Genomic DNA, 14,432 nt, shown 5'->3' with positions numbered 1-14,432 from the left:
TTGCGCGGAACTCGGGTGAATAGGAAAAGCGACTCGGACTCTGTATATACTGCAGCAGCCCTACCGCCCGCGAACAATGCGAACAACACGAGTGCTCGAATTCCTGCCCAGTCGCGCATACGGAGTAGCCGCTAATGCGAGCGCCCCCTGCACATTCGTCCGTCTAAGCCACTTCATCTTCCTCGCTACTTGCACCCGAAGAAAAACGTGGCAGCCCGCGTACGTGCAAGCTACAGCAGCGGCGCTTTATTCTTCGCTCTTCTAGTATTTATATTATGCAGTGCCTCGCTTGCATAGTGCCCAAGCAAATGTTAAGATTTGAGCACGACCCTCTTTCTTGTTTCTCTCGTTCTGCCCCGGCGGAATGAACAATTATGAGTGGACGAGTAAGCCTGAAAAGGCACATAACGCAGCCGTAAAGGATGTTATGGTCCGTATACGGCTAACTCATCTGTGCGTGAACTAGCCTGCACATCCAGCATGCGAACATGCTAATTGCTCATGCATGCTCTTTTTCAAGAAACCCCGCAGAGTACTTGCGTCTTTTTTTCATTTCACATCAACTAATTAATGTCCTTTTTTGTAATTTGGTGGTCTTCCTCTGCCATATACTACTTGATTTTTGACCTTTGCGTATCCTTCAGAATATGAGATCTTTCCGCTTTCTATTACGTTTACTGTAGCGCGACTTGCTGGTTTTGTAAACGACTCGTAGCTATTTACCTGAATTTGCCTTCACACAGCCGCGCTCGTCGACTCAGAGTGTGGTTTGCGCACTCGCTTGCACCTTAACGCAGGGTATATAAACAGGAGCGAGGCACGGTTCCTTGCCCACAGCCGTATTACAGTATGCCTACACACGGCTCACAACATTTTCTAAGCTTATACGCACACGTCGACAATCAAAGAACACTCGGACAGGTTTCCTCGTGGTAGTTCCGGCTATTAGACGCTGAAACGATCCCTTCAGAAGTGTGCGAAGAGTAGAAGGAGAAGAACATAGCGGAACGCCTTCACTGAGGCCATGGGCAACTGAGATAAATATGAAAGAAGAAGAAAAAAATCGCTGTACAGCTTCAAGATGAAACTGACGGGTCTTCAAAGTGCAGCAAGTGGTTTTTTTCATGGTCCCCCATCCAGGAAACCGAGTCGAGAGTATATATGTAGTCCGACTGTTGTAAGATGTGTATGACGGCTATTTGAGCTTCATTTTCAGCGGTGCGAAAAGGCAACGTTGTGGCTGGAGGAATCTCGAGAATTCGAGCTCGTGAAACGCCTGGCGGTCTGTCTAAAGCGCGAATGGGTTTCTCGCCTGCGCCATCGTTTGAAGCGGTGTTTTCTCTCGGGATTTACTTGAGCCAAGTCCAACCACGCGCGTCGAGGTCTTTCTTTTCGAGCGCCCTCGCAACGCAGAAACTTGCACCGAGAGATTTTGTCAGCCCTTTCTCGAGCGTAATACGAATGTCAATGTGCTTCCAACTTGGATCCATTCATGATATTGTCCGCAATAAAGGAGAATCGTTCACATATAGAAGTGCCTCATCCCGAGTACTGAACACTTAGATATGTAAAACCGCGTAAAAATATTTTAACACATTGAAGTGCGCCATAACAAAGGGAAAATGGAGCTGTCAAACGATGGATTCAGTTACTTCAATGAGATTTTTTTATATGCGTTAGGTCTTCTGAAGCATTGGGTTAGAGAAGAGAAATCGTGATAACCTTACCATCATTCTGTGAAAAAGAAAAATAATAAATGACTTGACAAGTTGCAGGTCTTCCATATGTCCTTTCATATCCTTCATTACCGTGTAGCTATTTGATCATAATCAAAGTTTTTACAAGACTGAAAGTACTCGTAATACTGTATGAGCAAGGTTAGCTAACTGAATGTGCTGGGACCGCAACGTTCGCTCACTTTGTCATCTTTAGTCTTCTTTAGTGTTAAGTTAAAAAATACTGTGGCAATGTAAAAATGAGGAAGGAAACACACTTGCGATAAAAACCATTACAGATTTCTGGACAGAGGTAGCCAATTATTGAGAAAGTCTTTAATAAAACATTGAGATTAAGCCAGTTGTAAGCACATGGGCCCGTATGTTTTCGCTTTACTGGTTAACCATTTAAACAAAGTGCTTCAGCAGTACTTTTTTTGCTATGCATGTGGTTAGTTGTACCAGTTGCAACAAGCAACTGTAACCACACTTTTATTTAGGTCCCACGTAAAGTGTTAGATATAGCCAGGAAACTGAAGTTTCCTGAATAAAGCCGTCATTTAGCCAGGAAATTAGGAGTACATGGCTGCTATTTTCTATATATACCTTGTTCCGTCAACCGTTGACAGCTGAACGCACCAGCTGGCCTTGATTTCTTCGCATTCTTCCTGCAGGAAATAGAGAATGAATATAAATGACTGCTGAAATCTCTACATTTTCCAATCATCGCGCACTTGCCTATTCGGAATCATTCTTTCTACTGGAGGCAAACAAACCGGCTCAAATCCGTAGGGCTTCAAATTTGCTCTTATATAACAGACGAAACAAACAAACAAAAACTTGCCGCCGATACTCGGAGCACCTGCCCTGATGCGACAGTGTTTTCATTATCGGCGGGCTTTGTACATGCGTCTCGAAAAAAAAAAAGAACAATTATTTTTCCGTGACACTTGGCACACATCTCTACGACAGAACGGCAATTAATATGCGCAGGCTTTATTTACATCGTACACATTGAGCACGTTGCTATACTGCGAGCGTCACAGCTGCCACGCCGGCTCACCGTATACTTCCGTCGTTGCGTACGTGCACTAAGTCCCCTCGTCTTGTTTGTGCTGGAAAGGGTCGGAAACGGCGAATTGAGAATGACCCTACTTTTCTCCACTATTGGCGCGTGCAAGCGGCGGTGGCTTCAGGTATACTACACTCGCCATTTTCTTGCGTCTGTGCGACCTGTTCGCGCGCCTGAGTTCACATAAACCGTACACGCAGACGCGTGGGTACGTTTTATTCGCGGCAGTGATCCGTGCGCCTTTTTCCATGTTTGCGTAGCTGGCGGTGGCGAAAGCCAGCGCGTTCAGCCACCTCATTTTCGCCACCGGCTGTGTTTCATTATCTCAGCCTGAATCCCGTTTTCCCTCTGTGACTTCGTTCCCAAAGCCGCGCCAGCTCTCGCTGCTTCGCTCTACGCTCAGGCTGGTGAAACAGCGCACAGGCATTTACTCACGCGAGCTGTGTCCTCCTGGCTCTTAGGTCACGTTCACTGTTAGGCTGGAAGATGCAAAGGGAGTGAATTTTGGTGAGGCAAGGAAAATAAATAAAGTTGAACCCTGGGTATGAATGCTTGATTGCTATTTCGTAGCCAAAAACTCGAAAAACGTTGAAGCATCTTTAAGAGTGGGACGGATGCATGGAAAAACTTTATTTAAAAAAGGAAACCCTGCAGGGTTACCGGCCCGGGCTCAGGCCACCCCGACGTTTTGTGCGGTGAGGCGTAGCCTTTCCACCGCTGTCCAGGCCCGCTGGATTGCCCACAGTTGGTCGTGGGACGTGCTTGCGTTATCTGGCCCCGTTGGCATCGCCTTCAATGCCCTTGCTATGCTTCCCCTCTCTGTGAACGCCTCAAACATGTCACAAGGAAGGGAATAACTCTGAGCATGACATTGGTTGATAATATTCGTGACACACGAGTGCCCTAAAGTTCTTTAGACAAGGGTACATCTTCTGGGAAGGCGTTCGGGCACAGTGACACACGACAAAGAAGTAACTCTTTTCCGGCAAAGATGCATTTCGGTAAAGCTGATTCGGCATCTACCTTTCGGCCCGCAAAGCTATACTCTAGCACTATAACACCGCGTTGGCAGCAGCAGTTGCTGTGTCTGGTGCCGTGTGTCATCGGCACAGCTGCTTTCTGTAAATAGTCCGTTTTGGTGACAAAAGAGGTTTACTTCAAAGTACTTTACCTTTTTTCCTGTGTGTCACGAGTGTTAAATTTACCTAGGACTACAACTTCAAGTATAGTTGTGCGGTAGTTACTACACCATAGACACTATTTTGCGAAGGAGGTGATACGCGCACCTACGTTGATGCACACCTTGTCGATGTGGATGATGATGACTTCTATCACGATGATCGTGATGATAATGATGCGTCATGGCTGAGCTGGTGGCAGGTTTATGCACGTGGTGTGGCACCTGATACGGATCTACAGATCTGCCTCGTGATATTATGTCCGTCATATAACACCTAACTCGACGTGACGCATGTATAGCCTTTTTTTCTGAAACAGTTTAAAGCTCTAGCATGGCCCTGAAAATTGAAAGCAGGCAGAGCATATCTGTTCTAATACTAGTATGTCTCTTCACACATATCATCAAAGCGTCATCAAAGAGGTGACTTTTTTTTACAATTGAACACTACAACGGCTATAAGGACGAACACCTTACTAATACAAAAGTACCATTCTTCATGATTGAATTTTCATTTACTCGTATATATATATTTAGTTGGGTGGTCATTGAAAAAAGTGGTTCGCTGAAAAGATGATTGGCTCCACGCTATTCTGCAGCATGCGTGTCCTCTACAGGCTATCCATCCCCATTGGATCTGCGATTTTTCATTCAGGCAAGGAACAAAAAAGAAAAATACACTCTGGCGTAACGCTGCGATAACGTACCTGACTGTAATGCAGAAAGCCTGAGATCAATCCTGGCTCGATTCTTGATCTTTAATTCTTGCCATCCATCGGTATTTTTCGCTCGCGGACAACACTGTTGACACCGGCGACACGAGATATTCAGGAACAAAGACTCATTGAACGCCGTTGCCTTAAGAGACGTGCCCTAAATCATCGGGGTTCACTCAGTCACCTTCACAGCTGTCTTACAGCATGTGTAGCAGTAACCGCAACATTGTCTGACATTGTCGAGCCCTGAAGCCTCGTCTTTTGCACTTTCGATTGTACGCCCAGAGAGGCAATCAATTATCTACGGTACGCATTCATTTCCAACTACATGCATGTTGTAGAATCAGGACAAAAGTGAACGTTTAAACTGCGGGGCCCACAACAATGCTTACCGACTCTTTTGAAACCTCGCTTTCTGAGTGTGGTGCTGCCCCGAGGTGGCCTCAGCACTGAACATGCTTGGGTGGCTGCGGTGCGACGTTAGCGATTTTTCCACTTGTTTTGCCTGTCTCGAGCCGGCAGTAGCTCGTTGTTGTGCTTGTGATGGTGGAACGCTCGTAGATTGGCTGTGGACGCCTCGAGCTACTGTTGGACATAACAAGAAAAGAATGAGGCACGTATTGACAATCGCTTGCCACGAGACCCTTAGAAGCGTTAAATGGTAGCTTGCTGTTTGCAATGCGGGGTAAAAGTACGCCTTGGATGGCTTCTGCTAGAACCATCAATGCAACCAACAATGGGATGGAAGTCGTGATAGGTTTGAATGGCGAAGCGCTTAAGCTGGTGCTCATTGGCACTTTCTCTCCGGCGACAGAAGCTGAAGCAACGATACTTGTTAATTAAATTGGAAACAAAACTTCATTTTTGTTGTTTTGTACAACACATCGTACCAGGAACCGATAACTATCCTTAATATTCATATATCAAGATAGGAAGATGCTTCACTATTCACGCTCTCCAGAAAAAAAAAGCCAGAGGCGGAAATCGCTTTGGGCAGACAGCCCAAAGAAATCAGGTTGCCTTAGAGAAGCAATTGCAGTTGGCCAGTGCAACTGAAGCAGGCGCATTAAAAAAAACTCAATTTCATAAAAAAAATAAGAGGCCATAAGAAGAGTGGATTACTGCCGGTGCTCCTTTCGGCAATGAAAGCAGTTAAGTTAGTTCAGGTCTAAATTTACAAGCCATGAAATTTACAAGCCATGTGTTGTATGTGCGCTGTGGCTTCTTCTAAATACGGTGGACAACGCTCATCTGCTTATACGCCAACCCCTCCTAAAGCAGTACCCAGACCAACGTGTGGCAAATGGATCGTTCCTTCCCCGTGTTCGTGGCCGCGGCTTGCCTCGCAGTTCCCGAGCGCTGTTGTACAAGCTAAGAATGGGCTCTGTCAAGGGCTGTCCACACGCCCTTGACGATTACACCGTCAAGGGCGTGTGGACAGCCCTTGACGTTGTACGCAGCTTGTGGCTCCTGCGAAACACTTGAGCATCTCGTAGTGCACTGTCCCGCATTTGCTACGCAGCGTTCTTTGCTGAAGAAGTCATAAGATACTGTCAAAATGTGACTGACAATGTCAAAACGGCATAGTTACGAACATCAGTGCGTTTCGTGTTTGTCTCGTCACACTAACGTTCTAGGAGCTGCTTACTGTAGCGCAATTAATGAATAAAGCCGCTCATTACACTACTTCTGTGCAAGTAGCATTTGATTAATGCACTTTCTCTGTTGTGTTCCAATATCTGAAAACATATTACTCATCAATCAATCAATCAATCAATCAAATATTTAGGTATTAGTCCAATACACTTTCTTGAAATAGTAACTTGTCACTAGAAGTGTAAAGGTCTCTTGGAACACTCTTGCCTGGTAAGCCCGTCGTCACCGGTCAGCGAGTTGATGATGCTTGTCAGCCAGGTTCGACTCGCATATCGCAGGCTTCCACATTTCTATAGGTAAAACATGTGTTTCAGTCTGAGGCATAAGCACGTTATTATAAGAACACACTCAAGCGTAATATGATATTAGCAGCAAGTACAAAGCACAATATCTCGTTCATATTCTTTGTACCTTCAATTAATAGTATTTCGTATCAAACAAGGCAAGTTTGAAAACAAGCAAGGCAGTTCAGAGAAGTGATCGAGGCGTATACTGTACCGCATCACGAAACGTGTCCGAAAACGGCCGCAAATAATTGAAATTTCATATTTGCACACTACCTGCATAATCGGTACATTTACAGTGAAAGCTGTATTTGACTATGGGAGAAACGAAAACCCGCCCCGCAGCGATGTCATAAGCGCTCTTCATTGACTGCGTTATCAGTTACGTCATTCCCATGCACGCGCTCCATTGGCTGCGCTGTGAATGACGTCGTCGCCGCACTGGCGCGAGCCCGTGCGCAACAGTTTCTTCTGAAACCTCCCCGCCGTCTTGGCTCGCAGTGTCAGACGCTTCCAACCACGTGGCATTGCGGCGTCAGTGTGATGAGTGCGGGATCGCGATCGCCGGGGTGAACGCCACTTTGGGCGGGAGTTTCCCAGCGGCACATTGGCTTCGAATGCGACCTCTGTGACCACCTGTCGTTCGAGAACAACTATATTAAAACAACTATGATTAAAGCCGCTCATTACCCTATACTCCATGACCGTTATCATGCGAGTCACGATATGTGGCATGTCAAATAAACACTGTGGTAAACCTACGTCAAACGTGCGTCAAGCCGCCGTGGTGAAACCTCATTAAAAAGCACGAATATATTACCTATATTGCGAAAGGCTTTAGGACAGCGTGGTGCTTGAACGCACTGCTACACACACACTCGGGCTGCACGTTTCAGCTTTCGTTGGTTATCTATTTGTTGGTTAACTATTTCTGGAACAGCAGACATCTTGTTATCACTAGTTATCTATAGTCGAGAACAAGCTAAGAATAAAAAAATTGCCCGCAGCTTTCCTCGGGGGAACACTGAGGAGGATGCGGAGCATATATTTGGTTAACGGGGTGTTAAAGTGCGACTTACTTGGGTCGATGGCTAAATTGGTTAACGTGGTTGTGAAATGGGGTGTTAAATTGCGACTTACTTGGGTCGATGGCTAAATTGGTTAACGTGGTTGTAGGAGGGGGTGTTAAATGAGTGAACACGTACACACGTATGCGAAAGGGCGGCGCTGGTCGAAGGGACGTCGATCATTGTGTTTGTGGATTCGTTGGAATTCATTTCACCGTGACCTTGGACGTCGATGCGCCGTACAAACCAACCGACGAGCGGCAACTGAGCGAGCGAGCGCCGACCTTGAGTATATATACAGCGCGACGGCGCATGCACTGTCAGCTGTCGAATGTTCGAGAAGGGGGAGAAGCGCAACGGCGCATGCGCGCGCGTCAGCTGCCGATGTTCTCGAAGCGTGACGGCGCATGCGCGCTACATTATACAGCTAGCGAATGTTCGTGAAGAGGAGAAGCGCACGGGGTGTGTAGAGGAGGAAGGGTGCACAGATGGTGGAGGAGTGAAGCGCGCGCGGTGTGTAGAGGAGGAAGGGATGCACAGATGGTGGAAGAAGGAGGAGGAAGCTTGCGGACGACGCCGCACTACAAGCCTCGAGTATTAGATGCTCCGCATCTAAAAGTAAAGTGTACCACTCTTCATTTATATTATGCGCGTCCAACTGCGGCCGCTCATTACTATGACGTAAGAGTCACGATGAACCAATCACAAATTCAGCATGGTGCCGTTCGCGACGAGAAACGATGCGCCGCTGCACCGAGACTGTCAGGCGTCCATTCGGTTTTCTGTGGTGTTTTCTTCGTCAAGAAGAAGCTATTTCATCCACTCTCCCTCACCATCATTCTCGTCGGCCGTCATTCGATGCTGGCGTTTATGATTCTGTAGCGTTTCAAGAGCACCGAAGCGGCAGAGCTTCACCGTGTTCCGTCGGTTCGGCAGCATCTATTCTCTGCGCCGCTAGGATGACCACTGTCAACGATTGTCGTCGTGGTCATTCGTGTGCAGAAAGGTGAAGGTGAAGCCCAAATGTGCGCGTGTAAGTTCTATGGTTCTGTGAAATGTGCCCGTCTGTGATTCACCGCCCGCAAAGGTGTGGAATGAGCGTTGCAGTGTATCAACTGGGTGTCGCAACGTGGGAATCTTGGTGATCGTTCACGATATGCGCTGTGTTGTGCACCCATATGAGTGTTTTAAGTGCCAGTGAGGTTTGAAAAAACATCAGGCCTGCGCGGAAGGTGCAGCACAGTCACAGCAAAAGCTATAAGAGCGGCCTTTCAGAGCCTTTTTTAAACACTCATTGGTTCACTGCTGCAGGTACGCTTGCTTTATGCACACTACGGCATTAATAATAAAAATTTTAGGAAAGTAGGCCCGCATTCGCTGTGCCCCGCCGCAGTGGTCTAGTGGCTAAGGTACTCGGCTGCTGACGCGCAGGTTGCGGGTTCGTATCCCGGCTGCGGTGGCTGCATTTCCGATGGAGGCGGAAATGTTGTAGGCCCGTGTGTTCAGATTTCGGTGCACGTTAAAGAACCCCAGGTGGTCGAAATTTCCGGAGCCCTCTACTACGGCGTCTCTCATAATCATAAGGTGGTTTTGGGACGTTAAACCCCACATATCAATCATTCGCTGTACTATTTTTTGTCATTATTCTAAGAAGCATGGTATGCGCTAAAGTATTGCGATGAATTTTGCGCTAATTGTTCATGCAGTGACTGACGACGATGAAAAATTATGCGCGAAGTTGGTACGCACCACAGTTATTAACTGAATAAAAACAAGCTTTTGTAAAAGGTTGCAGTATTGGACGACCCGCTCGGTATACGCTATTCGCATTGTGTGACGAATGTTTGTTCTTTCGCTGTTTTAAAGGGTTTTATAAGTCGTATTAACGCGATTGCTTTCCCGACATCAAGCCTGCCTAAGGCAAGTTTGCCAACAAGTCCTAATCACCATCGTGGCTCACTGTATAGAATACTGGTATGCCACCCATTGGACCCGGGTTCGAGCCCCACTGTGTAATTGGTACTAAGTTTTCATTTTCTGATTTCGCGTGATGTGGTTACTGACACCGGCGGCGCGGCGGCGGACAACTATAGGGCGTCGCGAAACCTAAGTGGTGATCTCATAACAACTTTCGCTGTAAAAAAAGTAACCGATAGGACCTACCAGCGTCACACAGTACATGAGTAAACGAACCACTGTGGGGAGAATATGCATTAGTGTATGCATTAAAAAGCGAACTGTGTGTGTGTGTGTGTGTGTGTGTGTGTGTGTGTGTGTGTGTGTGTGGGTGGGTGGGTGGGTGTGTGTGTGTATGTATGTGTGTGTGTGTATGTGTGTGTGTGTGGGTGTAATTATTTTTACGTGTGCTATTTGGCACAGCTGCGCCATTTTAACGCGATTTATCGCCACCGGCTCATAATTGCGGTCCGTTGCGTAAGCGCTTGTATCACGCTCGAAGTACGAACGCATTGCTCCAAGTGAGTGAGTAACTGAGAAATGACGCGAGCTATGTAATATCGCTGCATCGATCGTAGTCGACGCAACAATCACGATCAATCACGATCAGTTACATCAATCGTGATCGTCGCTGAAGAAACGCTGCTAAAACAATTTTTGAGCAAAAAACATTTAAAACGTTGTATAATCCTTAGCGATATCATATTAGGAAGTCTTTCTAATATATATATATATATATATATATATATATATATATATATATATATATATATATATATATATATATGATTTATAGGTGGGGTTTATAACGTCCCAAGACCACTATATGATTATGAGAGACGCCGTAGTGGAGGACTCCGGAAATTTCGACCACCTACACAGTAAAAATTTTTACACTCAGAAGGGTGTAAATGAGCTTGTCCCGTGGACGACACCCTAAGGGTGTTAATTCAGCACCTTCCAAAAAGGGTGCTTTACCATGCACCCTTAGAATAGGGTGTACATGTAAAAAAACTGTAGGGTGTTAAAAAAACACCCTTAAGAAAGGGTGCCTTCGATGTCCATCACTTTTTTAGCACCCTCTGAGGAGGGTGCGAGAAGGGTGCACAAGGGTGTTGAGTGCCCATGGCAGGGGTGGCGAATACTGCCACCAACAGATATCAGCATGCACTGATTAAACACTACTTGAAGAAAGTGGTCCTGATTATCGATGGCGCACCACCTGTCGAGCTCCATTCATTGCCTGTGGGCAAAAATATAAACGCGTACAATCGTGTATGAACTTGTGCTGGATCTATATATACTTCAGTGTATATGCATAATGTGCGTTACAGAAAATGAAGCCTTGCTGCCCTTGCATATTGCGTTTATTTAATAGGCAAATAAAACAAACTTTTCTTCTGCCACACAACTTTTTCACCAGATATACGTTCATATATATACGTACACTACACATGCAACACCTCAAATGTTTATTATATCATTTCAGTTTCACTTTATTGACAATTCTTTGCAACATACAATTACACTGGTTTCAGTTTAGTACACTGCTTCAAGTACATAGAGACTACAAATGAAATACACGCTAATATATCCCTATAATTCTTTCGAGTATCTACAATCCCAGTGGTTTCCAGATTAATACTCCTTCGTGTACACAATCGGTTAATAGGAATGAAATACAGGCAAATATATTCTTATGATTCTTTGAAATATATACAATCACCATGATTTCACTATATACGCCTTCATGTACACAATCGTTCCCAAGAAGTGATGCACACAAAAATATATATGGATAGTGTTTTCAAATGTATACAATCACAGTGGTTTAAGCTTTGTATTCCTGGATGTATAACAATTGGTTATGCGAAATGATGTACATGCAATCATATACGGGTTTTCGCACATATAACTTTAGCGAATACTTAAGAAACCAATACAATGATTAGAAACACAATATGCTAAAAACGAACACAAAACTGAGTCAGGACACACAAAAAACAAAAGAGGTAATGCATAATTATGGCTAATGACACAGCTGGGTCACTTTATGCCAAATGTCCCAGCCATTTTGGCAACCATCTCAAATGTATTCGAAAAACTCGTGCTGCATTGAAAATAGTGAACTTCTGGAATATTTAAGAGAGGAAAAATATTTGGTCACGTGGCTGCCTTCTGAACTTTCTGGAATGCCGTCTAGGTGTTGTATGTGAAAAATTTTATTTTAAAAGCACCGCTAGTACTTTCCATACGAAACTCCGTCTACGTGTTACGTAACAAGAGCTTAATTTGGGAGAGTTGGTTCATCGTGGTTGTGTGCTAGTCACAGCGCGACAACTTTAGGAAGAGCTAGAAAGGACAGGAAAGAGCACAGACTGTCAACTGAATTTAATGAATGTGCTACGAGCGCTTTTATACGGAGTACAAGAACCGTGTTCATGCGCGACGACACGTGTGAGCACTACAAAATAATTTTAACTGTGAAAAGAATACTCCCTCTCGGAAAGGATAAGTGAACGTGTAGTGATGCACTGAACATTGGTTTACCTGATAAAAAATATTTCTACAAACGTTAAATTGGCATTAAGTAAACCTATTCTCGTGACAAATGGGGCAAAATTGACTATTCCTGTTGCTGTTTAGTACACACACTTTTGAAAGCTTGCAAGGGGTGGAAAACAACACGCTAATATCATATCTGCTGGCTAATTTTCTAGTTGTGAGACACGTGATGTGGTATAACATGCAAAGGTTTTGGTCATTGTTTTTTGTTGGTCCTGTCTTCTTTAACTTTACTTTCTGCAGGAGGGTTTTGCAAACGGGTGTGAAGATTCTGTTGGGATACCCAGCATCTTTTAGTCTTTTAATCTGGTTTTTAGGCCTGACCTCACCCTTGTGCTAACATGACTTCTGAAGGGTGGCCTGAATACATGTGGTATCAATTCCTCTTTCTATTAATTTTGAATGCCCACTATCAAAAGGCAGAACATTCTTAGCACTCCTGGGCTGATAGCACCAGCCAATACCCCAACAGCATCATCACACTTGTTTGCAAAACCCTCCTGCAGAAAGTAAAGTTAAAGGAAACAGGACCAAAAGAAAAAGAGAATGACCAATCACCTTTGCATGTCAGATGGTACTACGTACATAAGGTGTCTCACAATTTTAGGAAAAGAGCCAGCAGATATGACGTTGTTTTCCACCTCTTGCAAGCTTTCAAAAGTGCATGTACTTACAGCAACAGGAATAGTCAATCTTGCACCATTCGTCACTAGAATAGGTTTACTGAATGCCAATCTAATGTGTATGAGATACCGCTAAGACGTGGAAAAGTAAACATAAGACAAACTGGGCAATGCTTCAATTATCAAGCAAGACAGCATGCTTCAAATGTTAAGAAGGGCTATAGTAATCTCATGACCGGACACCGTAAAGAATGTAAGTGTAGTCCTAGGTTTCATAAAACACGGTTTTTGAAAAAAAAGCAAGCAGAAAAATGAGAGATTTTAGAACTCTTTATCAGGAAGGCCAAGGATCAATGCACCAGTACATCTTCACTTATCTTTTCCGAAAAAGAGTATTCTTTTCTCGGTTAAAGTTACTTTGTCATGGTCACACATGTGTTGTTGCAGATGAGCCCTGGTCTTGTGCTCAGTATAAAAACGCTCGTAGCACCTTCAATAAAATTCAGTTGACAGCGCTCTTTCCTGTCCTTTTTGCGATAAGATTTTTATTACAGAAAAGAATTTCATTTTCTTACAGTTTAGGTATAATGATGAGTTTTCATTGTATCACAACATGGAGCAAATTGCATCTCAATACGGACAAAAATCACGATTTTGTGAAATTCGTGATATTTTCTCGTATATTTCAGCAGCTTGAGAGGTATAAAAATATTTTTTCCTCAGAATATACTTTCTTTGGAGTAAGTATTCACTGCTCAGGTATTCATACAAAGTGCAATATTGCAATAAAAAATGCAAACATAACACGTTTTGGCTTTATTCTTGGAAGCGAATGTGGCAAAAAAATTGCACTATTATTATTGAGATTCAAATACCTTACAGAAGCACATTTACTTAACAGGTAGACCGAATCTGCTTTAGAAAAAATAAGCGGTAGTTTTAAAACAAAATTTTCCACAAACAGCACACAGACGGCATTATGCCAGGAAGTTATAAGCCAGCCACATGAACAAAACTTTTTTTCTCGCTGAAGTATTCTAGCAGTTCACTGTTTTCAACGCAGTAAGTCAGCACATTTTTTTTTTTCAAATACAATTCAGATGGTTGCCAAAGTGGCTGGGACGTTTGGCATGGAATGGTCCAGCTATATTTAAGCAAAATAACTTACACAAATAACAATATTTGTTCATCTACCATGAACACACTAGAAAAAGTTGTTCAGGCATTGTGACACTAAAATTTTCAGCGTCATTCTGCCTGAACAACTTCTTTGATAAACTCCAAACTCACGCCGAGAAAAAGCCGCTCAATCACGGTGGTTGTTAAAGGCCTTGCGGCCGTAGACAATGTTGAAAATAAAAAAAAAATCAACTCATCAGTGCTGTCACTCCTTCCTTTTTCGTCATTACTGACACGGAAGATTTTCGGTTATCCATGTGGAGGTTCAGGAAGTAGGCTTGCTCTAGGCTGGGTCCAGGGTAGACTAGGCAGGACGTCAGCGGCACCCTCTCATCCTGTAATAAGAGCAAATATGACTTCTCATAAAAAATTTTCGTGCTGTTCTGGCAGCACCATATATAAAGAATGTGTAGTGTGTATCC

Source organism: Rhipicephalus microplus, chromosome 2 (assembly GCF_043290135.1).
Source record: "Rhipicephalus microplus isolate Deutch F79 chromosome 2, USDA_Rmic, whole genome shotgun sequence".
In the NCBI taxonomy this organism is placed as follows: domain Eukaryota; kingdom Metazoa; phylum Arthropoda; class Arachnida; order Ixodida; family Ixodidae; genus Rhipicephalus; species Rhipicephalus microplus.
This window is presented reverse-complemented; position numbering follows the sequence as displayed.